Genomic DNA, 2,450 nt, shown 5'->3' with positions numbered 1-2,450 from the left:
TAAACTCTGTTAGAAAGATTTTTATTTACTTTTGATTTATGTTGCTTTGGGAAAGCTTGGTTTTTTCTACTTCTGTATTGCCTTTCTGACACAGCTGTGTTGTTTCTAAAGATCATCTTTTTTCATCTTTGTCATTGATTGTTGTGGTTTTTTGTGTGGAGAACACATGCTACAGGATGAGACTTTTCTTCATGTCAGTGTTCTTTATCTTTTTGTTCTTTTTTGCCTAGACTGTCCTGAAGGTTTTTCTGTGTGCTGAAGTTTCACCCAAAGGGGACAAGGTATGCCATTTTTGCCAGCATCTTGGAACTAGACAAATTGATAATATAATCTCATAACTGCTCTGTGTTGCACCAAATGCTCTTGTTAAAAGGGGGTTTTCAAGAATGAGTGTGCTGTCGATGGTGGTCAGAGACCTGCGGCCTGGGAGTAGGGGTTGTAAGGGAGGTTTTCACCCTTCCACTAATGCTTCAAAGTCTTCGAGATATGAGAGGTCAATTTTGGTATCCCTTTATGAGGAGAACCATGTGCAAATGTACCCTCTCAGAGTACCCCAGTGCTTCCTTCTCTATGAAGAGCTGGCCAGGTTATATTAATGAATATGACAGCAGAGATATTTTGATAGTTCTTCTTCTAATCTTTTTTATTCTGTAAAGAAGTTTCAGCATTATGTGTTTTATTTTGCCTTAGAGGCATTATATAATTTTGGTTTTTATGGTGCCTTGCATAATTAAAATGATAATTTTACTAAGGATTTAATTTCAATAAACACCTTGGCCATTTCATAAAGCATAAGGTAAACAGGATAATTTCCTCTACGTCATGTTGTTAGATTCAGACTTTATACTATTTTTTAATCTTACAAATGGTTCTGTGTGAAACTAGCTTAAAAAACCCACAAATTTATATTATGTATTTAAAACTGTATGATTTTATCTGGTTATAGATGAAGAGACAGCTTGAATAATGGTGCAACCTGAAAAAAATATTCCACAAGCTTCTACAATTTAAAATTTTGTATAATAGGTAAGCTCCTGAAAGTTGAGGGAGTGGAACATAAGGTATTCCTAGTTACTACATTTCTTTTCTTTTTATTTTTTCAAATCCCATAGTGTAAAATGCAAACTGGAGTTCACATCTGAATCTTAAAATGTCTTCCTCTGCAGTGGGCCACACTAGCCATGTACGACAATATCCTGCCTGGAGAAGTTTAGACACAGGAAACCCTTTGGAACCCTGATCCTCTCCTGACTGTAAAATGGTAAGTGTGAGCCAGCAAGGTGTTGTTTGTATTTGAGTCTTGACTTTACACTTATTACTGTGCAGAGCTGCAGAGAACTGGAAGGATTTTATGGCAGCATGGTGATGGTGCCATTGGGACTGGTCAGTGTGCACAGTCCTCTGCTCTGAAGGTCCTGCATCCACCAGGATCAAGCTGTCTTGTTTTCCAAATCCTACACTTTACCTGACTTTCCAAATCCTCACTTGGCATGACTGATGGTCCTACCCAGTCAATTTTACCATTCTTGGCCCTGCTCCTGCAAATCACTTAACTCAAGAAGGAAGCAGGTTAAGATGAGGTTCTAAATAGTTGCTGTTGAAAGGATAACCTTCTTGTCGGTACTAAGAAGAAAGAGCATGCCACATGCAGGTAGGAGATGTTTTTCTTCATTCTAAGCCCTGCATAAACGAAATTACTCCTCTCCTGGTTCACTGGCTCCTGTGGGGCTACTCATTTGATTTAGGAAAGTAGAGTTTTTGCCCATATGGAATTTGAGTCTTAGGAGTGATCTCCTTCTGATTTAAAATTATTACAGCACGTCTGATTGTATTTACGGTTCCAACTAATTTTTTGCAGATTCTTTAAACTATATTATGTAATCTGTGTTTTTACTTTTATTGCTCTTCCTGAAACTGTAAAGTTCTTGTTATTGCTGTTCTGAAAATAAAGCATCTATGTAACAAGACTATCATATTTTACATTTTTTGGGACAGCCTCAAATTTAAAAAGCATGTCAAGGGGAATTGCATAATAGAATGAAGAATGAAGACCTTCCTTATTGCGCTCATGGGAAGACAAAAATCATGATGCCTAACCTGAAGCCAACTGAAGTGATTTTGGAAATGGAAGGGGAAGGCTTTCCACTGGCTATGGATCTGTTGCGTTCTATATTTGAACAGTTTGAAAGCTGATTGCTTTCATCAGCATCACTTCAAATTGTTTATTGAAATCTCAGGTCACATATGGAAATGTAAAGTTTCTTGTAGTATGTCACTAAAGTAATTTCTGAGAAAATACATTCTGATTTTGGAAGAGTCTGTCCTAGAGAAAGAAGATCTGGAATCCTTGGAGTTGCTTAGGGAGTTGGTTGAGTGAATTTGAGTAAGTACCCCAGGAACTGCATCAATAATGGCATAGAGTCAAACTCCAGGAATCAACTGAACTTTAC

The 2,450-nt window shown here is 37.4% G+C and overlaps 1 long non-coding RNA gene across 1 annotated transcript; it reads left to right on the top strand.

The window, feature by feature from the left end:
* Positions 1-229: 229 nt before the first annotated feature.
* LOC127061010 (uncharacterized) lies at positions 230-1,234 on the top strand. Its single transcript, XR_007780378.1, has 3 exons — positions 230-281; positions 947-1,026; positions 1,167-1,234. It is a non-coding gene; the product is annotated as an uncharacterized LOC127061010 (long non-coding RNA).
* The last annotated feature ends 1,216 nt before the right edge of the window (positions 1,235-2,450 follow it).

Source organism: Serinus canaria, chromosome Z (assembly GCF_022539315.1).
Source record: "Serinus canaria isolate serCan28SL12 chromosome Z, serCan2020, whole genome shotgun sequence".
NCBI lineage: Eukaryota > Metazoa > Chordata > Aves > Passeriformes > Fringillidae > Serinus > Serinus canaria.
Note: the sequence above shows the minus strand (reverse complement) of the source record. Positions and strands in the feature narration are given on the sequence as shown.